The sequence below is a fragment of the Epinephelus fuscoguttatus genome, linkage group LG23 (genome assembly GCF_011397635.1).
Source record: "Epinephelus fuscoguttatus linkage group LG23, E.fuscoguttatus.final_Chr_v1".
Classification (NCBI taxonomy): Eukaryota; Metazoa; Chordata; class Actinopteri; order Perciformes; family Serranidae; genus Epinephelus; species Epinephelus fuscoguttatus.
In genome coordinates this window covers 407,019-434,764 of record NC_064774.1, presented here as the reverse complement: position 1 = coordinate 434,764, position 27,746 = coordinate 407,019, and the positions used below count along the sequence as shown (strand labels likewise).

The window sequence follows — 27,746 nt, the reverse complement described above, 5'->3', positions numbered from 1 at the left end:
TAACTAACAACACACTCTATCTCTCTACCACACACACACACACACACACACACACACACACACACACACACACACTTCCTGACGTTTACCTTTAAGGTCAATTGTTTATGAAAACACACAGGATATAGTTTTATACAGTCTATGGCAGCAACAGTCATGTTTACAACAACAAAGTCACTATATAAACTTAATAATATCTCACTGGAAACAAACCTAACATGTCAATAAAATAAATATTACTCCTGACATCACAACACTGAGTTACGTTATATAAGCATGAAGAACAGACATCTGTATCAGTCATTCATCCTGCTCTCTGTCCCACCTCTACTGAGGACACTCACTGTCCACAGGTAGGCTGTCTCAGCTACATTTTAAGAGAAGTGACAAACTAAGTTAAACAGACTACATACACACAGCTTTCATTTTACTTTGCTTTAACTATTTGCTATTGGTCCCACTAGTGTGATGTGCTTGTGTAAAATGTGATTGTAAACCATAACGGCGGTGAATGAGGGACAGAGCAGATTGAAATATGTCTTTCTACATGCTGAACACGTGTATTGATAAAGCACTGGCTTTTTACTGCTCAAGGTTTTATTGAGTCTGCAGCATGATGATACATGAAACCAAAACTTTACACAGTAACAGTGAAAGAGACGATAACAGCGGAGCTTATTAGTACTACAGTCTTGATTCATTTTGCCCCGGGCTGTTTAATACAGAGTCTCCACACCAATCCCTACCCAGCCACTCTGAGGTTGCTTCTGGTCCTGATATAGCCTGCAGGCCACCAACTGAATAGGCCTGCTTTAAAGGTTAGGAGTGAATTTTCAACTCACTTTTTCTACTTCAATTAAAGTTATACTATGCAGGATTGTTGCTTACACTTTGTAAACACACTTGCTAGTGAAAGTGAAAGTAAAAGCCAACCCCAGATTCATTCTTGTTTGGCATTTCTTCTCACTATATTTGTGTTTTCAGGTGTTGTATCTCTTTGATTCCTGCTGCTTACAGTCTGGCATCTGGTCCCCACCTTTTTATAAAGCCCTGAGCTCACCTATCACAGGCAGAGGGCAGAGTCTCTGCAGATAAATACACCACCACACACTGAGAGTGGCTCATAAGCAAGGGCGGACTGGCCATCGGGAGTACCGGGAGATTTCCCAGTGGGCCGCTGGGTCAGTGTGGGCCGGTACAGCCAGAGGAAAAACAAAAAACTTTAGGCGCAGTTGGGCTGGCCTTTAATATGATAACCAATGTTCACAGTTTCTCTAGTAGTGTTTGGCTCATCATCTTTGGCCCATGTGGGTGTGTCACACCCCTTTCACCTCTTCTTTTGGGAATTGCCCAAAACTTCAACCTAATGTCTCTCTTCACATCTCCTGCCAGGTTGAGTCACCATCCCCACAGAAGGACTGTGGCAGGGAGGGAGAGGAGAGCAGCCTGGTCGTACTAGTCCAGATAAAGCCATATTCATACATAGCATTTTTTGATTCATCTAGAGTAATGAATTAAACATTCATTAAAAAGTGCTTAACACCATAATAGTGTACTACTATTAAATTCTACCATTTTAACATTTCACTGATAGTGTTGTTTAAGTGCTTTACTAACATAAACAATCTCTTATCTAGACTGAAGATGATCATGCATCCACCACCAGCATCCCCGCCCCGATCCCTGGAGAGTGGACCGGTCAGGTACCAAATTCCCAGGCTGCTTTTTTGTCCCAGTCCGCCCCTGCTCATAAGTGATGATTGAGAGGGATTATTTCTGTATGAGTCTATACACTGTTTTTAAGGAAGATCCTGCAGAGTTTATCTTTAAGGTTTTAGCTCCACATTGCTCTGCCACAATCAATGGATTAAACCACTGAACAAGACAAATAGACTTCATTGTGGATCAGTATAATATCAGCCTGGTTTCTGCAGTTTAGTGTCAACACAACTTTCACATCATAATAATCTCAGCACAAGAGTAAAAAATGGTGTCTGACCTCAGAGTCTCCAGTTTACAGTGTGGACTCTCCAGAAAATCACACAGCTGCTTCACTCCTGAATCCTGCAGGTCATTGTCAGTCAGCTCCAGCTCTCTCAGATGGGAGGGGTTGGACTTCAGAGCTGAGGCCAGTGAAACACAGCTGACCTCTGACAAACTGCAGCTCTCCAGTCTGAATAAAGAATAAATGATGTAGATAAAAATCATTAATAAAACAATCAGATGTGTTCAGGTGTTAAATGTGTAGCTCAACATTACTATGTCCTGATCAATGAGCTTTGCCCTAAACTGAGTAGAGTGACTTTGTCATTGTGTTATTGTGCTCATCCCAACAGGATGCAGGTTAAAGACTGGAAAATACAAAAAGTGAAAAACAGCTCTCATAAATATCATCGTTTGTCCTTTTAAATAGATAGGACAGTGTACCATGAGGTGGGGAGAGAGAGGGGGGGTGACACACAGCAAATAGCCGCAGGCTAGAATCAAGCCCGGGCCACTGCAGCAAGGACGGAGCCTTTGTACATATAGAGTGCCTGCTCTATCCACTAAGCCACTGACGGCCCTTTACGTTTTCATTCATAAGGGACACCGGTAATTAATTTTACACTTCTTGTGAATAGAATCTTATTAATTGTATTTCTATAACATTATACATATTTTATAACACCTTAATCTGAAAATCAAAAGTCATTATTCTGCTAACTTTGCTAAGTCTGTCACTAGCTCCCCCCATCAGCTCCATCTGGGCTGTTTGAAGGCATTATTCAATGTAACACATATTAATGTCAGTACATGGATGCACTACAGTTGTAGCATTAGCTGATGTCACCATGGAGATTAGAGTGACTGCCAGCTTGACTGTAGTTCACTCTGCGACATTACTAACTGTACTGACTAGCTGTAGCTGGGTAGCTACCTCGCTAACACTGCAAACAGATATGATAAACATGAGTAACATGACAGCTGTCAGCGGCAGGATTATATTTGACTTTTATGGATGAGCAGCTATGGATGGATGAGCAGCTGTGGATGCTTAACCAGTGTTTAACTTTTCAGCAATGTACCTCATAGTTTGCAACCATTACTGTGAGCACACCGCCTGACTCTGCTCCACCTTTTTAACTGTGATGCCTACCTTGGTGCCGGTGCTGAGAGTCTAGAAACAATGGGAGCGCCCTCATTTCCCATCATGCCTGTCTAGTGCTGATCTAGTGTTTATTTAGAAGTCTTGTGTTTTCTGTTAGGCCTATATGCTCCAGAATGCAAATGTGACTGTGTATTAATACAAAGTCACAGTGTTTATAATGTGTCTGTTCAGAACATGGTGGCTTATGTTGCTAATTGTCATTTTTGTGCTGGTTTAGAGTTTCAACCAATAGAGAGGTGGCTGTTACATTTCTTGAGACCAGCTGTACTTTCTAACATAATCTGAACAAATGGAATGTTGGGACTTATAAAGAGCAACTATTGCATGAAGTATCTGTACGAAAGTCTACTGTTTTCTGTTCTTATTGTTATAAGTGTTTTCAAGCCCCCTCTGTAATTGTGAGTTTTTCTGACTTGCTGTAGTTTGATCCTGGCACACTTCCCATAGTTGATAATGTCATACCTCGTTAAGGCTAGACCCGTGCGCATTTTCCATGGATGAGCAGCTGTGGATGCCTGTTGTGTGCGTTGATGCACAAACGTGAGTCTCAAACTCTTTTGCTCATGGTAGACCACCCAATATTGTTGGTATAAATACTACCTGATATATTACCAGCCCTGTAACTGTTCTTTGAGTACTTTCTGTTGTTTCTGGGTTTAATGCATCATTTTCTTGGTACATGGATCAGAGCATGTGGACAGGGTGACATATTTCTTGCTAATATAGCCTATTTGCCTTTATATTTCGATATGAGTGTCATATATGATCAATGTGCCTATGGGGTTTGGTAACTTGTTGATTCTTTGATAATTGTGTACATAAGCATATGTCCTCATTATTTTCGCGGTATTTCGCCATGTGGCCGTTTCTAGTACTGCAGTGAAGCCATTTTGCCAATAGAGGGCACTGTTGACCACAGATTTCATTCATTATGACCAGTAATTGAGGTGCAATGTATGTCCAGTTAATTTAGTGTGTAAACCAGGGTGTTTAGATGTAAATTGAACAGTCCATTTTTGGTTAATTATTTAAGATGAATAATAATATGTTTTTGATTTATATAAAATAATATGTCATTGAAGATTAAGACTATATTTTATTTCTTCTGTTTCCTTTCGTACCACACACACCCTCACCTGTATCCACAATACTTTGTGCTCATCCATGACCTGTAATTGCCCAATGTGATCATTAAAGTTTTTGGATTGAACTCTCCCTTACCTATTCTCTAATCGGAGTTCCTGTCTTTAAAGAATCTATCGCGCCAGCATCCCAGAGATACTATCTCTTTCACAGTATCAAATAAAACCCTGTAAGAATATTATGATGTGATATAAACAGCTGTTGACATTAGAAAACAAGAATAATTAAGGTATGATTGTCTCTTTCATTCAGCCAGCCGGAGAACCAGGTGAGCTCCTCTGGTGTGTCGGTTCCGGCCCACGGGCAATATGTTTGACACCCCTGGTTTACAGGTTAGGAGTGAATAATCCAGTCATTTTTCTGCTGAAATTAAAGTTACGTTATGCAGGATTGTTGGTTACCATTTGTAAACACGCTCAACAGCTCAGGTGAAGGTAAAAGCCAACCCCAGATTCATTCTTGTTTGGCATTTCTTCTTGCTAAATTTGCATTTCTTTCAGTGTTGTATCTCTTTGATTCCTGCTGCTTACAGTCTGGCATCTGGTCCCAACCTTTTTATAAAGCCCTGAGCTCACCTGAGCGCTGTGGGGGTACACGCCCAGAAACTTCCCAAACACAGAAAATAAGAAGAAAGAAAGAAAACACAGGCAGAGGGCAGAGTCTCTGCACATAAATACACCAGCACACACTGAGAGTGGCTCATAAGTGATGATTGAGAGGGATTATTTCTGTGTGAGTCTATACACTGTTTTTAGGGAAGATCCTGCAGAGTTTATCTTTAAGGTTTTAGCTCCACATTGCTCTGCCACAGTCAATGGATTAAACCACTGAACAAGACAAATAGACTTCATTGTGGATCAGTATAATATCAGCCTGATGTCTGCAGTTTAGTGTCAACACAACTTTCACATCATAATAATCTCAGCACAGGAGTAAAAAATGGTGTCTGACCTCAGAGTCTCCAGTTTACAGTGTGGACTCTCCAGAAAATCACACAGCTGCTTCACTCCTGAATCCTGCAGCTTGTTGTGACTCAGCTCCAGCTCTCTCAGATGGGAGGGGTTGGACTTCAGAGCTGAGGCCAGAGAAACACAGCTGATCTCTGACAAACTGCACCACATCAGTCTGAATAAAGAATAAATGATGTAGATAAAAATCATTAATAATAAAATCAGATGTGTTCAGGTGTTAAATGTGTAGCTCAACATTACTATGTCCTGATCAATGAGCTTTGCCCTAAACTGAGTAGAGTGACTTTGTCATTGTGTTATTGTGCTGATCCCAACAGGATGCAGGTTAAAGACTGGAAAATACACAAAGTGAAAAACAGCTCTCATAAATATCATTGACAACGTGCTGCTACTTCAATAAAGATGTAGTGACTTCACCTCTTAAACTCTGCCAGCTCCACCAGTGGCTCCATCATCACTAACTCATGTTGTGCAGCCAAACACAAATCACTTATTTAAAGAATCATGAGGGTAAATTTAAGTTGAAATCAAGTCTTTAAAGCAGGGCTGTTCAATTACAAATTCAACTGGGCCGGATTTTAAACCAGAAAATGTTGATTGGCTTTTTTGTTTTAGCTATTGGTGATGACACATTTCTAAACAGGTGCAAATTACTGTAGTAAAAGTAGCAATGTTTTTAGTGTCACATTTGAAATAATTAAAAAAAAAAAAAGTAATCGCATATCTGACAGAGGAACATCACATAATGCAGAAACAGAATAAAGAAGAGCTGTCAATGCACAGAAGCATAACAAGTGACATTAACAGTAACTAATAACACACTCTATCTCTCTACCACACACACACACACACACACACACACACACACACACACTTCCTGACGTTTAGCTTTAAGGTCAAGTGTTTATGAAAATACACAGGATATAGTTTTATACAGTCTATGGCAGCAACAGTCATGTTTACAACAACAAAGTCACTATATAAACTCAATAATATTTCCCGACTCGAATCACACAACGAGGCAGTCACGTGATTCCAGAGAAACGGGGCCTCGTTTGTCTTTGGTCACGTGATATCCTGAAAAACAATACGGGCTTCGACACGGGCTTCATTTGGACACGCCCCCTTTGCTCGACACAGGCCTCGGAACTGCAGTATCAGCTGTAACATCACTAGTGACGGGAAAGCTAGTATCAGCATTGCTTCTGCCTGGAGCTCGCATGTATGGAGCCTGGGTTTGGTTGAAGATGGCAGTGCTGTTTGGGCTGAGAAAGCCATGTGTAAGTAAGGAGGAAATCCAGGAAGAGGAAGGTTATTTAAGTGTGGGAGTGGCCTATCTGAATCCATTTTGTTTGAGACCATGCTGCAAAGTGAGTGTGTTTGCTGATCCTGTGAGTTCATTTAGCTCCTTTTAACTTTAGCTTACATTGTAGTTATGCTGTGTAGCGTGTGAAATAGAGTATGGTGAATGTGCTAGTAAAGGTAGTATCAGCATTGCTTCTGCCTGGAGCTCGCATAAACGGAGCCTGGGTTTGGTTGAAGGTGGCAGTGCTGTTTGGGCTGAGATCACTGTCTAGCCTCCTGGAGGTGTCATTATTGTGAGGGCTCGTCTTGGGGAGGTCGACTGTACAGCCTAACCCGGCGGGGGAGTGTGATAGCCTAACAAGGCTTCCTTCCCTGGGTCTACCTCCTCTGTGGTAGTATAGGTAAGGTAAAGGAGGTTGTTCGGTTAGTGTGGGGAGCAGTGAGACCTGGCATTAGGGGAGTGTCTCTGGGACGCCAGAGATCACTGTCTAGCCTCCTGGAGGTGTCGTGGGACCAACTAGACGAAACACTGGTGAAAGGAGGTTCCCACCCGATGACCCCAAAGACGTGTTAGTTATCACCGCTCACTGGTCTGTATAGTTAAGCCTTGCCATAATAGCTTGTCGTAGGGCTTAGGAGGTTATTCACTGAGTGCTGATCCCTTTTTTTTTTTTTCAGAGCACAAACTTCTTGTGTTTATTAAATGAATTCAGAGTCTCGATACCAATCCCTACCCAGCCACTCTGAGGTTGCTTCTGGTCCTGATATAGCCTGCAGGCCGCCAACTGAATAGGCCTGCTTTAAAGGTTAGGACTGAATTTTCAACTCACTTTTTCTACTTCAATTAAAGTTATACTATGCAGGATTGTTGCTTACAGTTTGTAAACACACTTGCTAGTGAAAGGGAAAGTAAAAGCCAACCCCAGATTCATTCTTGTTTGGCATTACTTCTCACTATATTTGTGTTTTCAGGTGTTGTATCTCTTTGATTCCTGCTGCTTACAGTCTGGCATCTGGTCCCCACCTTTTTATAAAGCCCTGAGCTCACCTAACACAGGCAGAGGGCAGAGTCTCTGCAGATAAATACACCACCACACACTGAGAGTGGCTCATAAGCAAGGGCGGACTGGCCATCGGGAGTACCGGGAGATTTCCCAGTGGGCCGCTGGGTCAGTGTGGGCCGGTACAGCCGGAGGAAAAAAAAACAAAAAAACTTTAGGCGCAGTTGGGCTGGCCTTTAATATGATAACCAATGTTCACAGTTTCTCTAGTAGTGTTTGGCTCATCATCTTTGGCCCATGTGGGTGTGTCACACCCCTTTCACCTCGTCGTTGAGCTGTTGGCCAATCACAGCCGAGGGCTGAGGGCCACGGGCTGTCCCGTCCTCCTTCTGCATCAATCAATCAATCAATCAATCAATCAGAAGTCAAGGAGAAGATTAGGGAAAAAAGAGACAGGCATTGCTGCAAATGCTGCAAAATGTCAGAAACTGACAACCCTGTTTTCTGCTGCTGGACCATCCTCTGCAGCATCAGCAGCAGCACCTGTGGCGGCAGCTCTGGCGTGTGACCAGGTGGGAGATGCAACTCAGGTAAGGCGGCTGTAATGGGATCATTTTTTTGCTAGCTTGCTAACTTTTAGCACAGCGCGTGTAGTTTGCTTTTTGCTGTCAGAACGTCATTACTGTGTACAGACTAGAGCCAGACAGGGCTCAGTGGCATTAGTCAACATGGTTAAGTAGTTCATAAAGTAACGTTAGTAACATCTGATCTATCATTATCTCTTGTGTATTCCCCTTAAAGCTGCTGAGGTAAATGCAGCTCTGCTGTCTTAATTACTTTGCTAATTCATCAACATTAAAATGTCATTTTTTCCTTTTTGTGTGGGCATTGCTGGACAATATATAGAAATTGAGACAGTCTAGTACATGCACTGCCAAGGGGAAAATGTAATGCATTGTTCTTAGTGTATTATTCGCAGTCAGATTATAAAACTTGGACTTTTTCACTATTTAAGAGCATTTGATTGTGCTTATCTGAGGCACCATCTATAGGTTAATGTGTTCAACATTTTTCTATACAACATAAATGAAATTTAAATATTCTGACAGTAATGTTCCTGCATATTTCAAATATTAAATATCAAACAACATGATGTAGCAAAATGTTCCTCAATACATGGAAGTGAACTTTGACATTTCAAGTACATTTACTATATGTTAACAGTTAGTAGGGCTACAGAATAATATGTTCTCTCAAGCCTACATGAAATAAACTTAATGCTCACTCAGATTATGTGTTCTGTTAGTGTATACTTTTCAACATCTTCTCCTTTCACAACACTTGGAATGTTTTGGATGAATTAAAGCCTCTTTCTTTTAGAAGCATTCAGAAGAGACCATCACAGCCTTTTACTAACCTTTACTAAACCTGGTTTAGGGAGGGACCATTGTGTACTTGGGAATGATACACATATAGTACATTACATTACACAGTGCACTTTTTCACCTGTGTTTACTTATCAATCAAAACACTATTTTTCCATTACCTATATTACTGTTTATTGTAATGCAGCTTTTTTTCACCTCTTCTTTTGGGAATTGCCCAAAACTTCAACCTAATGTCTCTCTTCACATCTCCTGCCAGGTTGAGTCACCATCCCCACAGAAGGACTGTGGCAGGGAGGGAGAGGAGAGCAGCCTGGTCGTACTAGTCCAGGTAAAGCCATATTCATACATAGCATTTTTTAATTCATCTAGAGTAATGAATTAAACATTCATTAAAAAGTGCTTAACACCATAATAGTGTACTACTATTAAATTCTACCATTTTAACATTTCACTGATAGTGTTGTTTAAGTGCTTTACTAACATAAACAATCTCTTATCTACACTGAAGATGATCATGCATCCACCGCCAGCATCCCCGCCCCGATCCCTGGAGAGTGGACCGGTCAGGTACCAAATTCCCAGGCTGCTTTTTTGCCCCAGTCCGCCCCTGCTCATAAGTGATGATTGAGAGGGATTATTTCTGTATGAGTCTATACACTGTTTTTAAGGAAGATCCTGCAGAGTTTATCTTTAAGGTTTTAGCTCCACATTGCTCTGCCACAGTCAATGAAAGTATCGAGTGACTTAAGGAAGTCACGTGATATCACCGAGCAAGATGGTCGCCTAGTCGGGAGCATCCCGATGAACCCACCACATTACCCCAAATTCGTTATCTAAACCTTAGTGGTGCCACAAGTTTTGGGGAAGTGATAATCTGATAGCTGTCTAGTTGCTGCAGTTTTACTGAGTTGAGAGATCTGGCGATTCATGTATTATGTCGACAAGAGCGGCCACCACCAAACAAAACGCTAGCGGAGGAGCTAACACCATGGCTGCTGTTCTGGCTGCTATGCAACAGTCCCTGGAAAAGGCGACAGAAGAGATGGGGCAAGTTGGAAGACTACTGGCGGCTTTGCAAGCAGATATGACAGAAATTAAGGAGGAAAATGTCGGATTAAGAACAGACGTCGACAGAATAATGCGCCGGCTAGACGAAGCAGAAAGCCGCATCTCCCAGCTGGAGGATGATAACCACCTGCTACGCCAAACAGCAGACAATAGTGGCAAAAAGTGTGAGGAATTACACCAAGCCATTGAAGACGCTGCTAAGAGAGACAGGCGCCAGAATCTGCGATTTATTGATCTAAAGGAGAAGCTGGAAGGCGGTAGACTGCTTGAATGTGTGAGGAAAATTATTTCTGAAACTTTGGGGATTGAACTGGACACCATGCAGCTGCAGCGAGCGCACAGAGTGCCGATAACGATCCCCATGGAAGACCGGCCACCCAGACCTATTATTAAGTGGTTCCTGAGCTTTCTGGAGCAACAGCGAGTGTTAGCTGCCGCACAGGAGAAATACCGAAATACGGAGGAAATCATCTGGGCAGGCTGTAAACTGTCCTTTTTCCCCGACATGACTAAAGAAACAGCGGAGAAGAGGAAGAAGTTCAATGACGTGAGAAGGCGGCTGCACAACCTGGATGTGCGCTTCACCCTCGCGTATCCTGCGGAGATTCGTTTTGCATGGAGGGGGGAAAGAATGAAGTTTACCAATCACCTGAAGGCGATGGTTTTTCTTAACAAAAAGGAGTCCGAAGAGAGGAGATCACCAGATGCTATCTGAGCCTTAACCGAGGATATCAGCTGGTAGATGAGGAATCTGGATTTACGCAAACGGCCTGAAGAAAAGGAACAGTTTTGAGGAGCAGTGACATTAAGCCCAACAGCACTTTTTTTTCTCTTTTTCTTCTTCCTTGTGCACTCGGACAAACTATTTCTTATTCCATGAAGCAATGACATGAAGCCCAGCAGTATTTTTTTCCCCTTGTTTTTGCACCTGAATAAACTATTTCTTTTTCCCTGCATCCAAGAAGTTGAGAGTATGGGTTGTGTGATTAACTAACTGAGTATGGGATGCAGTGGGAGGTGGGATACTTGGAGCCCCCAAATAGGCTATAAGGTATGTTTTGCAATTTATTTTGTTTTAATATAAGGGTAAGGCTGTGTCACTTGACTTTTGAAGCAGTTGGGTTGAGATGACAAAGAATGTGCGAATTCACTACTTTTTCTCTTTTGTTTTGTTTATATAGTGTTCAAATATGACTTCGATGTTGCCAGTAGAACACCGATAATTAATACTTAACACTGGCTAGTATAAGCATATGTTTTAGTGAGAAAAGCTACTAAAGAGTAATTATATGAGGGGTGGTGGGGACGGGCACCTGAAGGTGACCACTTCAGTGTGACTCATGGACCGTATTTGTGGTGGGTCTCTCAAGAGTGAGAGGAGGGGAGGGTCTGGGCGTAGGATTCTGTAAATGAGGGTTTTAGATGATGTTTGCTTTTTTGAAGAGGTTTTGCACTGGTTTTCTGTTTTTTGTCGTTTTGTATGGGTTGGGGTATTTTGGTTTTATAGGCAGCTGGGCAGCATTCATTTCCCCCCCTTTTTTGTTTCTATTTATAAGATGACATCTCCTGAAAAATGTGAAACCCATCAGATAAAATATGGCTAGGTGTGTAAGAATAGTGTCCTGGAACGTCAACGGGCTACAAAACCCCATTAAAAGAAAGAAGTGTTTATCATACCTTAAATCACAACAAACCCATGTAGCTTTTATACAAGAGACTCACTTGATCGATTCAGAGGCTGTTAAATTAAAAAGGGATTGGGTAGGCCAGATCTATCATAGTTCATATTCAAGTAAAAAACATGGAGTGGCTATTTTGGTGCATAAGAAATTGAATTTTCTAATTATTAAGGAACAAAAGGATGAGGAAGGAAGAATATGTTTGGAAGCAAAAATTAATGGAATAAAAGTTAATTTATGTAATATATATGCTCCAAACGTGGAAGATCCGGGTTTCTTTAATAAAATAACTAAATTAGTTGGAGGGAAAGATGATGGGCATACAGTTATTGCCGGGGATTATAATCAGGTTTTAGATGGGGCTCTAGATAAAACCACTTTCTCGAATAATGTACCTAAAGATAGAATGGCAATTAAACTATTGATAAAGGATAATGGATTGATTGATATATGGAGGCTTGTCAATCCCAGAGAGAGAGAATATACATTCTATTCTCATAATCACAAATCTCATTCCAGGATTGATTATTTTCTGACTAGTAAAGATTTGGTTGAGACTGTCTCAGATTGTTTGATAGGACCCATAGCACTTACTGATCATGCTGCAGTGCAACTAGGTTTAATATTGGAGTCAGATAGGGTAAAGAACAATAGATGGAGGATAAACATATCTCTGTTTCAAGATCCCCAATTCAATAATTTGATAAAAGAGGAACTTGACCAATTTTTTTGGCTGAACATTGGTTCAACCGATAGGGTTGGAACGGTTTGGGAGGCCTCTAAGGCTTATATAAGGGGAAAAATTATAGCTTATTCCAGTAGAAAAAAAGAGAACAAACACAAAGAATAAATACTCTTGACTCCTGGCTCAAAGAACTAGAGAAAACAATATCTGGAAAATATAATGATACAGTATTTAAACAAATATGTGACCTGAAACTTCAAATAAATGAAATATACAACAAAAAAGCTGAGTACGCCCTATTTAGACTAAAAAGTAATTTTTATGAGAGTGGTGAAAAATCTGGGAAATTACTGGCTAGACAGCTGCGTCAAAAGGAATCTAGTCATGCTATAGCCACTGTTAAAAATAATAAAGGGGAATTGTTGACAAACACTAAGGAGATTATTAAGACATTTGCAAATTTTTATAACCAGCTTTACAAATCAGAAATTAATCCAAAGGTGAGTGATTATGAAGCATTCTTCTCAAAGACTGATTTGCCAGAAACATCATTGATCAGGAAGATTATCTTCATAGCCCTATAACAGTAGAGGAGGTAAAAAGTGCTATTTTATCGATGAAGGCCGGAAATTCGCCTGGTTTAGACGGCTTTCCCTCAGAGTACTATAAGAGGTATGTCGAGAAACTAGCCCCTATCCTTGTGACAGTTTTAAAGAATCATTCCTATTTGGTAAGCTACCAGAAACATTTAATGAAGCTTTAATTTCTTTAATTGCTAAAAAAGATAAAGACCTAACGGACCCAGGAAGTTTTAGGCCCATCAGTCTAATTAATGTGGACTGCAAAATTCTTACAAAGGTCCTCGCTAAGAGGGTAGAAAATATTTTACCATCCGTAATACATGCGGATCATGTAGGATTTATTAAAGGAAGGTCATCCACAGATAATATAAGATGTCTGTTACATCTCATACAGCTCAATCAGGACGAAAATATACCAATAGCTGCCTTTTCGCTAGATGCGCAAAAGGCGTTCGACAGGGTGGAGTGGGGCTTTTTGCGACATACTCTTAGGGTATTCGATGTGGGGAGGGTTTCATTAATTGGATGAATGTGATTTATGCAGATCCCAGAGCTGCAGTAATAACAAATGGAATAATATCACCCTTTTTTAAGTTAACTCGTGGTACTAAACAAGGAGATCCTCTCAGTCCTTTACTTTTTATATTTTTGGAACCTCTAGCTGCTGCTATTAAGGCAGAAATGGATATTAAAGGGGTTATGCAGGGCGAAGAGGAGCACAAGATGTTTCTGTACGCAGATGATATTTTATTACTGATCAAGGACCCTATAATGTCAGTTCCCAATGTTTTATCTATAGTTGAATCCTTCTCAAAAATATCAGGCTATGTAATAAACTGGCAAAAATCTGAAGGTATGCCAATATCAAAAGGGTGTAACCAATCACTTATTTCCAAATTTGGATTTAAATGGATCCCAACTGGAATGAAATATTTAGGTATTAGGCTATGTCCAGATATTGAAAATATTATTTCTATTGACATGTCTCCTTTAATTAAGAAAATTAGAACAAATCTGGACAAATGGAAACTATTAAATTTAACATTATGGGGGAAAATTAATATCATTAAGATGAACGTAGCTCCACAATTTAATTATATCTCTACGATGGTACCAGTAATTATTTCTGATAGAACTTTCAAACAATATAATCATTTGATTACAGACTTTTTGTGGCCTCAAGAGAATGTGGTGGATTGGCCCTCCCTAATATGGAGTTGTATAACATTGCATTTGAAATGAATAAATTAACAAGGCATTGGGCAAATCATGGATCGAACCCAGGGTGGGTAAAAATAGAGGAGGCATTAGCAGCTCCATTTGGGGTTGTAGGAATGTTATCTCAGAAGAAGATAGTAACCCAGACAAAAGAGAGGAGCCTAATTTTACAGCACTCTCAATGGGCGTGGGCAAGAGCACACAAACTTTTGGGGCTTTCACAATATAAGCAAAGTTATTCCTCTATATGGAATAATTCTTTGATCTGTATAGGAAAAAAGCCGTTTTTTTGGGATACATGGATAACAAAAGGGATACATGTTATCAGCAATCTTTATAAAGACTGTATATTTATATCATTTGAGGACCTTAAAGAGCAATTTAATTTAACTAATAAAGGGGATTTTTGGAAGTATTTGCAGCTCAAGAGTAGTATGAAATCCACTTTTAAGCTGGAAAGGGTAGAGGAAGAGGAGAATGAGGTCCAAAACTTTCTTAATTCTTAATTTCTTAAGTCTGAGATTGATATGGCAAAAGGACCTTGGTAGAGATTAATGAGGAAACATGGCAAGATGTGATTTCAAATGTGGGATGGGCTACGAGGGATGTGAGATGTAAGTTTATCCACTATAAAATTGTACATAGATATTATTTCACACCCCTGAAACTGTTTAAAATGGGATTAACCCAGGACAAAAAGTGTTGGAAATGTAATAAAGAAGAGGGTACATTTCTTCATGCTATATGGGACTGTCCAAGGGTACTTCCTTTCTGGAAAATGATACTGAAAAAATCTGAAGAGTGGCTTAAATTACCTCTACTAGAATCACCACAGCTATGTCTGTTAGGAGACAAGTCTCTCATACCATCAAGCCTAACTAAGGCAGAGCTTGGATTGATATTAACAGGCTGTATGGTAGCGGCCAGAATCATTTTACGGAACTGGAAGAGCCCATGTAAGCCAGAATTTCTGAGTGGCTTAAGTTTATGACAGAGACAGCTGCTTCTGAGAATATGATTGCCAGGGTAAACAATGTCCCAAGCAAAATTAGCCAAATGTGGCAGGCTTTTCTGGCTTGCATTAGGGATGGTGTAGGGTCCTTATTATTATTTTATTTATTTTCCTCAACATGTCTGTCAGATCGACATCTCATTGTCATTCGGATGTATTGCTAGCTGCTTGTGATCTTCGGGGTGGCTGCGACTTGTTGAGAGAAAACAATATGGTAATCCAATGATTTGTGGATTTTTTTTTAATTTTTTGGGAGGTGAAAAAGGATATTATTTTTTCAAATTTAGGCTATATAGTGTTTTTTTAGCACAAAATTTGATTTTAGTATAGGCATGTCTTTGTTTTTGTAGAGATCATGTCGTTGTTGGTGGGTATCTGCTGTCGGCCATAGCGGCGGCATTGGTGTTGATTTTAGAGATTGGCCGAAGCTCCCAGGTCGATGCATCCCTACATATATATGTATAAGCTCTGTGATATTCATGAGATGTAAAACTGATATGTTATTGCTGCATTTTCTTTCTTTTCTTTTTTTTTTTTTTTAATTGGGGGGTTTGTTGTGTTTTTATTTATATTTTGGTAATTCTCTTTTACTGAGTCATTGTTACTGTGTATCTTGTTTACATCACTTGGAACAATGTGTCAGTTTTGTTGTTTCTGTTGTTTTTTTGTCTGTTTAAAATTAATTAATAAAAACTTAAAGGAAAAAAAATGATTGAGAGGGATTATTTCTGTATGAGTCTATACACTGTTTTTAAGGAAGATCCTGCAGAGTTTATCTTTAAGCTGTTAGCTCCACATTGCTCTGCCACAGTCAATGGATTAAACCACTGAATAAGACAAATAGACTTCATTGTGGATCAGTATAATATCAGCCTGATGTCTGCAGTTTAGTGTCAACACAACTTTCACATCATAATAATCTCAGCACAGGAGTAAAAAATGGTGTCTGACCTCAGAGACTCCAGTTTACAGTCTGGACTCTCCAGACAATCACACAGCTGCTTCACTCCTGAATCCTGCAGGTTGTTGGAGCTCAGCTCCAGCTCTCTCAGATGGGAGGGGTTGGACTTCAGAGCGGAGGCCAGAGAAACACAGCTGATCTCTGACAAACTGCAGTTCCTCAATCTGAATAAAGAATAAATGATGTGGATAAAAATCATTAATAAAACAATCAGATGTGTTCAGGTGTTAAATGTGTAGCTCAACATTACTATGTCCTGATCAATGAGCTTTGCCCTAAACTGAGTAGAGTGACTTTGTCATTGTGTTATTGTGCTGATCCCAACAGGATGCAGGTTAAAGACTGGAAAATACAAAAAGTGAAAAACAGCTCTCATAAATATCATTGACAACGTGCTGCTACTTCAATAAAGATGTAGTGACTAGGGATAGGTCACGATTTTCGAATTTCGAATAGTCGCTTTATTTTTGAAAAATAATTGATTTTTTAATGCGACTATTACTATTCGCTGTCTTATTTCCCCCCCTTTATTTGACATGCAATTCAGCTCCTAACCACACGAGGGCAGTCTAGGATTGCTACAGCGGTGTGAGATGGGCTACCAGCTGGTTTGATGCTCTTCTACAAACAGGAGAAACATGCAGAGACTACTACTCTGCGAGGAATGTCCGCAGTCATTCGGGCTTTCATAGTCGAGCGCACTTCTGCGTTGTAGTTTCCTGTAAAAATGTCCGTGAAAAATCCCCGTGATGTGAAAAATACATGCCGAGCAGTCACCGGTGTGCGCGCACAGGGCTTGCGGACGTCCGCTTTGAGTCCGCGCGGACCTCCGTCGAGTCCGTTCCGCGGACGTTCCACCCGAGTATGTTCGGGCCTTTAAAGATGAATGGATCTCTGTGTGCGTGGCTCCGGGGGGGGGATTATTCGAAAAATTGTCGAATAGTTGCCATGATTTTCGAATAGTGTTTTTGCTTGTGCTGCCCATTCACCTCTTAAACTCTGACAGCTCCACCAGTGGCTCCATCATCACTAACTCATGTTGTGCAGCCAAACACAAATCACTTATTTAAAGAATCATGATGGTAAATTTAAGTTGAAATCAAGTGTTTAAAGCAGGGCTGTTAATACACTTTGATGCAGTAGAGATGCTTGATTATCAGGAATGGTGTCGTGTGAAATGTCCTGAACACAAGTATTCCCCCCCCTTGAAGATCCGCATATTTATTTGAACCCAACAGCGACAAAAAAAGCCTTTCTCTATATGGCTATTTAGCGTAGCCTCGTTCGGGTCGGACACACAGCGGAAGTCAGAAAACCAGAATACGGCACCCGAGGCGGAAGTGATTCTGCTCACCTGCAGCGATTAAACCACAGAAGAAGAAGGAGCCGTGTTTACAGTGTTCTTCAAGTAAGCAGTACGCAACGGGCATTGCTGAACACATAACACCTAACAGTTTTACCAGAGATGTATCTATGAGGACTTGGTTGTAGTTTTGACGTATGGCGGATAACGAAGGAGCATCATGTAAAATTATCTGTGACTGTGACCATGAACACCAATGTACAGCAGGCAGTTGTCCTCAGTTTATAAGAAATTCAGAGCTACACCAGAACATTTATGAACAGGCCTTACTTTACTACTAATTTGTGTGTAACGTTAGCATGTTAGCACTAATTACTTGAACTGACCTAATGTTAGTAGCGTTAGCTTTGCAAGCGAAGGCTGCAGGTAACAGCTTTGCTATGTTAGGATTGTGTTATGTCTTCACTGTGTATCTTCACATAAAAGAATACTCTGACGATTTGGGAGGTATGCCCTTTCTCTATCATTTTCATGTTGAGACAACATGATCGATATCTTTTTTGTGTCTATACGTCCAGTGGCTGGGTCTCAGTGGTTAGCATTGCGCTTATAGGGGGTCAGTACGTCCTGCGCTGTGATTTGCGTAGGGATACACCGGTGAGCAGGCACAGACGTAGCTTGTAAACAAAACTCAGCTGTTTATTTAGCCTAGCGATATCTCCGGACTATAGTAGCTGCAATGGACGACTTTGAACATGATTTTGAAGAGTTTCTTGTAGCGGACACAGATCCAGAGCCATACCTGTTTGAGCCGGAGTACACAGATGAGGAACTCCATGTGTTGGATGCTGAGTGGGCGAGAAGAGAGGCTGAATCCTCCGCTCCCATTTTGCTGCACAGAATGGGACTCGGTGCTGCCATCGTTGGGGAGATATATCATCAGGAGGAAAACTGCCGCAGAGAGTGCATCACAAGGAGTGAAATTTTGCAGCAATCACTAATCCTGGTGTGATTGAAACTTTTTGTCATGTTCCTAAGATCGTCCGTGTCGTCTCTTTGTTTGCTTTTACCGAGCGACCTAGCGTACCTGTCCCAGAGCCAGCTGCAGCTGTTGCTCACCGGTGTATCCCTCCGCACAAGATGTACTGACCCCCTACAAGTGCCAAGATATCCATCATGTTGTCTCAATATGAAAATGATAGAGAAAGGGCATAACTCCCACATCGTCAGAGTATTCTTTTCACATAATAATGCGGACTCAGCAGATGACTTGTTAACTGTTTATTCCTCCTTACACCGAACGCACACGGCTGCTTCTCATTGTTTCCAGTAGCACAACAACGGTTACTACATTACCCAGAATAACTTGAGGCTCACACTACTACGGTAGCTTTAGTAGCTCAAAATACACAACAGATTAGATTAGATCAGAACAGAAACAATACAGGAGAATTTACTGAGTAATTTTGCTGTTTCTACTAATTAATTGGACTGACCTGACGTTAGTTAATCCTCCCTCTCTCCAAAACAAATGCATGCGGTAAATGCTGGCTGCAGTTGGAATTTTACAACACCAGGCTGTGGTTGTCATACCGCTTCGACCAAAGGGGCGCTATAATCAACGAAAACGAAAAGTTCCACACAGCTGCTTTAACTTAAAGTTATACTATGCAGGACTGTTGGTTACAGTTTGTAAACACACTTGCCAGTGAAAGTAAAAGTAAAAGCCAACCCCGGATTCATTCTTGTTTGGCATTTCTTCTCACTATATTTGTGTTTTCAACAGGGCCGGACTGGGACAAAAATTCAGGCCGCGAGTCATAAATCCACCCAGGCCACCCAATCCACACATTACATGCTCACACACGTGCACGTGCACACGGACACACATATGGGCTAAGTATTCACCAAAGCTCATTATTCCAGACTGACAGTCGCACAACAACTCTGTTAAACACAACTGTAACAGCAACCCTACTCACAGTCCTCCAGTCCAGTGCTTTTCTCTTCCCTACCCTCACCATATGTGCCCCTCAATAAACCAGGACTCCTTCACGAATGGGTATTATGCTGAACTAAACAACATGATTGTATTATTTTGTCAGCAAATCATTTTGATGTCAGCTTATCATAATCAATATGGAAACACCCATATTCAATGCAACAGTAAAACAAGTAAAAATATAAGTCAGCAGCAACTTCAACTTATCTGATCTTATTTCAGTAACATTAGATAGATATTGAAAACTTTTGAACTTAGACAGATAAGAGCCTGTCCTTAAGAGGGGTCCCCAAACTGTTTCAGCCTGCGCCCCTCTGTACAAAATGGAACCAAATGGACCCTTACGGGTTAATTTGGCTCTTATAGCTTATCATCAATCATTTATCTGGCCTTGGGTCAGTCCCCATCCTCCCTGGACCTCACGTTGAGAATAACCAGTTTTCTTACTTTTCTATGTTAACTTGTTGCAGCATCATCATTTGACAACGTCACGGTGCTGCTAGGGGCTGGGGGGGCTCTGAACATATCTGTAAGTTGATGACATTTGACCACCTCCTCCTCAATGGCCCTTTTTTTTTTATCTCTCTCCCATTCAGCTCCACCTTTCCTCTTTTTGCGGTCCATTGTAACGGCGCTGCTGAGCTGCAGAGCTCCTACTGCACAGTCTGCACACACAGGCACACGTACACACCCTCTGCTCTCTGCTCCACCTGACTCGCCACAGCCAAGAGGCTTTCAGTTTACAGGCGCGCTGATCTTGAATCTACAAAAAAAAAAAAAAAAAAAACACTTTTTAACCAAACATTGTGACAAATGCTGACAAGCACCTATCATTTCTGACAGCGGGCGGGCTCTTTGCAAGCCGGCATTGCCACCTGCGCTGCGCAGCCTGCGCTGCAGAGCGCACCTTTAAAAAAAAAAAAAAAAAAAAAAGACAGGCAGGCCAGAGCAGACCACTTGCAGGCCAGGCCACCGGGGAACTCCCCGGTTCTCCCGTGGGCCAGTCCGGGCCTGGTTTTCAGGTGTTGTATCTCTTTGATTCCTGCTGCTTACAGTCTGGCATCTGGTCCCCACCTTTTTATAAAGCCCTGAGCTCACCTAACACAGGCAGAGGGCAGAGTCTCTGCAGATAAATACACCACCACACACTGAGAGTGGCTCATAAGCAAGGGCGGACTGGCCATCGGGAGTACCGGGAGATTTCCCAGTGGGCCGCTGGGTCAGTGTGGGCCAGTACAGCCGGAGGAAAAAAAAAAAAGAAACTTTAGGCGGAGTTGGGCTGGCCTTTAATATGATAACCAATGTTCACAGTTTCTCTAGTAGTGTTTGGCTCATCATCTTTGGCCCATGTGGGTGTGTCACACCACTTTCACCTCGTCGTTGAGCCGAGGGCTGAGGGCCACAGGCTATCCCGTCCTCCTTCTGCATCAATCAATCAATCAATCAATCAATCAATCAATCAGAAGTCATGGAGAAGAAAAACATGGAGAAGAAGCACAAGGAAGGTGCGGAGAAGATTAGGGAAAAAAAGAGACAGGCATTGCTGCAAATGCTGCAAAATGTCAGAAACTGACAACCCTGTTTTCTGCTGCTGGACCATCCTCTGCAGCATCAGCAGCAGCACCTGTGGCAGCAGCTCTGGCGTGTGACCAGGTGGGAGATGCAACTCAGGTAAGGCAGCTGTAATGTGATAATTTTTTTTGCTAGCTTGCTAACTTTTAGCACAGCGCGTGTAGTTTGCTTTTTGCTGTCAGAACGTCATTACTGTGTACAGACTAGAGCCAGACAGGGCTCAGTGGCATTAGTCAACATGGTTAAGTAGTTCATAAAGTAACGTTAGTAACATCTGATCTATCATTATCTCTTGTGTATTCCCCTTAAAGCTGCTGAGGTAAATGCTCTGCTGTCTTAATTACTTTGCTAATTCATCAACATTAAAATGTCATTTTTTCCTTTTTGTGTGGGCATTGCTGGACAATATATAGAAATTGAGACAGTCTAGTACATGCACTGCCAAGGGGAAAATGTAATGTATTGTTCTTAGTGTATTATTCGCAGTCAGATTATAAAACTTAAGCTGTACTTTTTCACTATTTAAGAGCATTTGATTGTGCTTATCTGAGGCACCATCTATAGGTTAATGTGTTCAACATTTTTCTATACAACATAAATGAAATTTAAATATTCTGACAGTAATGTTCCTGCATATTTCAAATATTAAATATCAAACAACATGATGTAGCAAAATGTTCCTCAATACATGGAAGTGAACTTTGACATTTCAAGTACATTTACTATATGTTACCAGTTAGTAGGGCTACAGAATAATATGTTCACTCAAGCCTACATAAAATAAACTTAATGCTCACTCAGATTATGTGTTCTGTTAGTGTATACTTTTCAACATCTTCTCCTTTCACAACACTTGGAATGTTTTGGATGAATTAAAGCCTCTTTCTTTTAGAAGCATTCAGAAGAGACCATCACAGCCTTTTACTAACCTTTACTAAACCTGGTTTAGGGAGGGACCATTGTGTACTTGGGAATGATACACATATAGTACATTACATTACACAGTGCACTTTTTCACCTGTGTTTACTTATCAATCAAAACACTATTTTTCCATTACTTATATTACTGTTCATTGTAATGCAGCTTTTTTTCACCTCTTCTTTGGGAATTGCCCAAAACTTCAACCTAATGTCTCTCTTCACATCTCCTGCCAGGTTGAGTCACCATCCCCACAGAAGGACTGTGGCAGGGAGGGAGAGGAGAGCAGCCTGGTCGTACTAGTCCAGGTAAAGCCATATTCATACATAGCATTTTTTAATTCATCTACAGTAATGGATTAAACATTCATTAAAAAGTGCTTAACACCATAATAGTGTACTACTATTAAATTCTACCATTTTAACATTTCACTGATAGTGTTGTTTAAGTGCTTTACTAACATAAACAATCTCTTATCTACACTGAAGATGATCATGCATCCCCGCCCCGATCCCTGGAGAGTGGACCGGTCAGGTACCAAATTCCCAGGCTTCTTTTTTGCCCCAGTCCGCCCCTGCTCATAAGTGATGATTGAGAGGGATTATTTCTGTATGAGTCTATACACTGTTTTGAAGGAAGATCCTGCAGAGTTTATCTTTAAGGTTTTAGCTCCACATTGCTCTGCCACAGTCAATGGATTAAATCACTGAACAAGACAAACAGACTTCATTGTGGATCAGTATAATATCAGCCTGATGTCTGCAGTTTAGTGTCAACACAACTTTCACATCATAATAATCTCAGCACAAGAATAAAAAATGGTGTCTGACCTCAGAGTCTCCAGTTTACAGTGTGGACTCTCCAGAAAATCACACAGCTGCTTCACTCCTGAATCCTGCAGGTTGTTGTTAGTCAGCCGCAGCCCTCTCAGATGGGAGGGGTTGGACTTCAGAGCTGAGGCCAGAGAAACACAGCTGATCTCTGACAAACTGCAGCCACTCAGTCTGAATAAAGAATAAATGATGTAGATAAAAATCATTAATAATAAAATCAGATGTGTTCAGGTGTTAAATGTGTAGCTCAACATTACTATGTCCTGATCAATGAGCTTTGCCCTAAACTGAGTAGAATGACTTTGTCATTGTGTTATTGTGCTGATCCCAACAGGATGCAGGTTAAAGACTGGAAAATACAAAAAGTGAAAAACAGCTCTCATAAATATCATTGACAACGTGCTGCTACTTCAATAAAGATGTAGTGACTTCACCTCTTAAACTCTGCCAGCTCCACCAGTGGCTCCATCATCACTAACTCATGTTGTGCAGCCAAACACAAATCACTTATTTAAAGAATCATGAGGGTAAATTTAAGTTGAAATCAAGTCTTTAAAGCAGGGCTGTTAATATACTTTGATGCAGTAGAGATGCTTGATTATCAGGAATGGTGTCGTGTGAAATGTGTGATGATTTTGGTTCCTGTGGTATGTTTTTGTGTTTGCTCTCTCTCCCTCCCCTCTTTTCTGTTCTGCAGTGCATGTTCGTGTCAAGGGGTGTGGCTGGCTTCTCCTGCAGCAGCAGATGAGGCACACCTGTCTTCACTCACCTCATCTTCCTGTCTACAAAAGCCTGGTCTTCCCTCCACTATGCTGCCAGATAATTCCGTCATGTTCGGTAGAGCTCTGTGTTCTTACATTTTGTATCTTGTGATCAACTTGTTGCATATCCGTATTTTTGCTGCCTGTTCTTCTAGTGTTGCTAGAGTTCTTTTGTACTTACCTGTGGTTTTTTCCTGTTGTGCTCAGGTCGTCCGTTGTGCCTCACCGTGTGCCTGAGTTTTTTCAATCCATTCTTCGGTGAATATTCTACGAGCCAGCCAGCTCCCTGCCTCCACTGCCTGCTCTTTTGTTTTTTCTTGTTATTAATAAACCTTTTTTTGTTACTTACCTGCATCAGTATCTGCTTTGGGGTCCAAACAAAACCGGAACTTAACAAAATGTCCTGAACACAAGTATTTCAGATATTGTCAGGAATTATAGAGCAACTTTTCTTCTTTTTCTTTGTTTTTGATGGCACTTCCAGCTGTTTAGATTTTCAGGGTAGAAATGTGGGACTTTTACTCTGGAATATCTCAAAATACTGATACAGTAAAAATACTTGAGTTCTGTGTCTGTATGTTGTCAGACATGTCCTCAACATCAGGAATAATCTTTTTCATTTTCATTTCCAGCAACACAAAAATCAAAGAATAAAGACATTTCCCTCACAAGTTAGTGGTATTTACTTTTTAATTTATAAGGGACACTGGTAATTTATTTGACTCTTATTCTGAATAGAATTCAATTCATTGTATTTCTATAATGTTATGTATTTTATAACAGCTTAATTTGAAAATCAAAAGTCATCATTCTGCTAACTTTGCTAAGTCTGTCACTAGCTCCCCCCATCAGCTCCATCTGGCCTGTTTGAAGGCATTATTCAATGTAACACATATTAATGTCAGTACATGGATGCACTACAGTTGTAGCATTAGCTGATGTCACCATGGAGATTAGAGTGACTCTGCTACATTACTAACTGTACTGACTAGCTGTAGCTGGGTAGCTACCTCGCTAACACTGCAAACACATATGATAAACATGAGTAACATGACAGCTGTCAGCGGCAGGATTATATTTGACTTTTAATAAAACTTAACCAGTCTTTCACTTTTCAGCAATGTACCTCATAGTTTGCAACTATTACTGTGAGCACACCGCCTGACTCTGCTCCACCTTTTTAACTGTGATGCCTACCTTGGTGCCGGTGCTGAGAGTCTAGAAACAATGGGAGTGCCCTCATTTCCCATCATGCCTGTCTAGTGCTGATCTACTGTTTATTTACAAGTATTGTGTTTTCTGTTAGGCCTATATGCTCCAGAATGCAAATGTGACTGTGTATTAATACAAAGTCACAGTGTTTATAATGTGTCTGTTCAGAACATGGTGACTTATGTCGCTAATTGTCATTTTTGTGCTGGTTTAGAGTTTCAACCAATAGAGAGGTGGCTGTTACATTTCTTGAGACCAGCTGTACTTTCTAACATAATCTGAACAAATGGAATGTTGGGACTTATAAAGAGCAACTATTGCATTAAGTATCAAATAAAACCCTGTAAGAATATTATGATGGGATATAAACAGCTGTTGACATTAGCTGACAAGAATATTGACAGTATGACTGTCTCTTTCATTCAGCCAGCCGGAGAACCAGGTGAGCTCCTCTGGTGTGTCGGTTTCGGCCCACGGGCAGTACGTTTGACACCCCTGGTTTACAGGTTAGGAGTGAATGATCCAGTCATTTTTCTGCTGAAATTAAAGTTATGTTATGCAGGATTGTTGGTTACTGTTTGTAAACACGCTCAACAGCTCAGGTGAAGGTGAAAGCCAACCCCAGATTCATTCTTGTTTGGCATTTCTTCTTGCTAAATTTGCATTTCTTTCAGTGTTGTATCTCTCTGATTCCTGCTGCTTACAGTCTGGCATCTGGTCCGCACCTTTTTATAAAGCCCTGAGCTCACCTGAGCGCTGTGGGGGTACACGCCCAGAAACTTCCCAAACACAGAAAATAAGGAGAAAGAAAGAAAACACAGGCAGAGGGCAAAGTCTCTGCAGATAAATACACCAGCACACACTGAGAGTGGCTCATAAGTGATGATTGAGAGGGATTATTTCTGTATGAGTCTATACACTGTTTCGAAGGAAGGAAGGTTTTAGCTCCACATTGCTCTGCCACAGTCAATGGATTAAACCACTGAACAAGACAAATAGACTTCATTGTGGATCAGTATAATATCAGCCTGATGTCTGCAGTTTAGTGTCAGCACAACTTTCACATCATAATAATCTCAGCACAGGAGTAAAAAATGGTGTCTGACCTCAGAGACTCCAGTTTACAGTGTGGACTCTCCAGAAAACCACACAGCTGCTTCACTCCTGAATCCTGCAGGTTGTTGTTACTCAGCTGCAGCTCTCTCAGATGGGGGGACTTCACAGCTGAGGCCAGATAAACACAGCTGATCTCTGACAAACTGCAGCCCCTCAGTCTGAATAAAGAATAAATGATGTAGATAAAAATCATTAATAAAACAATCAGATGTGTTCAGGTGTTAAATGTGTAGCTCAACATTATTATGTCCTGATCAATGAGCTTTGCCCTAAACTGAGTAGAGTGACTTTGTCATTGCGTTATTGTGGATCATCATGATGTCAGCCTTCTACAGACATCATCCAAATGTCACCACAACATTCATTCACCTATTCATATCAACACAGATTAACAACATGCTGCTGATCTCAGTCAAGTCTGTATTTAGAGGATCAATATCAAATCAGACACATTGGACTAAAAACTATTCGTTCATTCATTTCTTACATGACCTTCATACTGTATTTGTATATGGAATAAAAAGGAGAGGGACACATTTGTTCAAGTTTGTTCAACAGCCACATGCACATTAAAAGAGTTATTGGTGGCAGTAAATATTCCTCCTGAGTGTGAAGTGGTCTCTTCTTAACTCAGCTACACTGTAAGAAATGTCTTCATAAGTTCAGATGAAACTAATATGAAGCTTCAGCAGTCTGAGTTATCCAAATCAAGAGGGTGTGGACCAAAGTTACAGACTGTTTAGCACCAAACTCCCTCTTTGAGTTACTGTTCCTCCTCTGCAGCTCAACGAGAAAAACACTGTCAAACACTAAATACTGACTGTATCTCAGACGTCTGAAGCCTCATATTAGTTTAAACTGAACTCTGACACAAAACAAGACTGTGGATTTTGTCCTCCATCTGGTAACACTGGAGTCAGGTTATAAAGGGACTGCTTCACAGACAGTATGGACAGAAGGAATGATTACAGACATCAACTACAAAGTGCACTCAGTAGAGTGCAGACCTCTGCCAGGCGACTGCATTACAGCTGTGACTCTAGACAACAACACATGCTGCTCAGCTGTGACCGCTGGAGTTGTCCCTCCTGACTTCCTTACAGGCAAGATGGCGGCTAAGATAACAAAACATCTGAGATGCTTGCTGTCTACACAGGGCTTTAAACAGATGACATTAACATAGGACATATCAAAGTGCTTGACTTATATAGAACATTTACTAAAGTGCTGGACGTAATCTTCAGAGTCTGTTATAATAACATGTATGCCTCTGTGCACCAGTCAAGTTTCTCATTACATCCATGTCTGTAAAAACATGGATGCTTCACATCCATTGTCCCCCGACAGCACAGAAGATCTATACAATCAACATCATTTCAAGGTGGACACCCAAGATCAGTGTCACCAACTCAGTCTCTGACCAAATGTCTCCCCTTCTGTTCCTGAGATATGATGTTTAATAATGACCAGAGAAGTGTTTTATGCAGAACATGATGATGTCACAGTGAAGTTGACCTTCGACCTTTTGGATATAAAATGTCATCATTCATTATTTTATCCTGTTAGACATTAGTGTGAAGATTTGTCATCATTAGCATATGAATTCTTGAGTTATGGCCAAAAACATATTTTGTGAGGTCACAGTGATCTTGATCACCAAAATCTAATAATTTGATCTTTGAGTCCAGGTGGATGTTTGTGCCAAACTGGAAGAAATTCCCTTGAGGCTTCTTGAGATACCACTTTCACTAAAATGGGACGGACAGACGGACGGACAACCTGAAAACATAATATCTCCAGTCACGGCTATCTCCGGCACAGAGGCATAAAACATAGAATGTAAAGTTTCAGCTTTAGAATAAATAACA

General features: G+C 40.9%; 1 long non-coding RNA gene and 1 pseudogene across 3 annotated transcripts; one reads left to right on the top strand and one right to left on the bottom strand.

Annotated features, from left to right (window-relative positions):
• The first annotated feature begins 22 nt into the window (after nt 1-22).
• Nucleotides 23-26,008, top strand: LOC125884191 (uncharacterized). Of its 3 annotated transcripts, none has more exons than XR_007448665.1 (3): nt 23-96; nt 6,158-9,651; nt 25,701-26,008. It is a non-coding gene; the product is annotated as an uncharacterized LOC125884191 (long non-coding RNA). The 3 variants fall into 3 exon arrangements; XR_007448664.1 differs by lacking the exon at nt 23-96 and adding an exon at nt 352-760 and having other exon boundaries at nt 7,316-9,651; XR_007448663.1 differs by lacking the exon at nt 23-96 and adding an exon at nt 2,183-2,343 and having other exon boundaries at nt 5,587-9,651.
• LOC125884152 (NACHT, LRR and PYD domains-containing protein 12-like) overlaps nt 1,939-27,746 on the bottom strand; it is an 88,426-nt pseudogene continuing 62,618 nt past the window's right edge.